The sequence below is a fragment of the Cephus cinctus genome, unplaced genomic scaffold (assembly GCF_000341935.2).
Source record: "Cephus cinctus unplaced genomic scaffold, Ccin1 Ccin1_scaffold0209, whole genome shotgun sequence".
NCBI lineage: Eukaryota > Metazoa > Arthropoda > Insecta > Hymenoptera > Cephidae > Cephus > Cephus cinctus.
Genome location: NW_014332927.1, coordinates 3,261 through 3,738, shown reverse-complemented (window position 1 = coordinate 3,738; position 478 = coordinate 3,261).

The window sequence follows — 478 nt, the reverse complement described above, 5'->3', positions numbered from 1 at the left end:
AATATAATCGGCCGTGCGAGAATCTGGCTCTAGCACAACCAAGCCGGTTGATCCGGGGTCAAACATGCGTGTAGGCAGATTCATACGTGTACACTAGGCCAAGATTACAGAAAGTTCATTAATTACAAAAGAATCGCAAACACCAAATCATACAGAAAAGCGCAAAATCGGAAACTCAAAAATATAAATATTAACGGCACTATCGTTCTTTATAGGATACTAGGCAGAAAGACATTCGCCCGATAACGGCAATGAAAACTCGTCGCCGGCTAAACGTACGGTTTAGCCGTGCACGTGTCTATAATCTTCAATACACAAAAAATCAGAAAACATTCAAGATCTCACCACAAAAATAGCAAAGCAAAGCGTAAAGCTCAAAGGATTCAGCCCTCAAGGCAATCGGTCTCTCTCTCTCTCTCTCTCTCTCTCTCTCTCTCTCTCTCTCTCCCCCTCTCCCTCTCCCTCTCCCTCTCCCTCT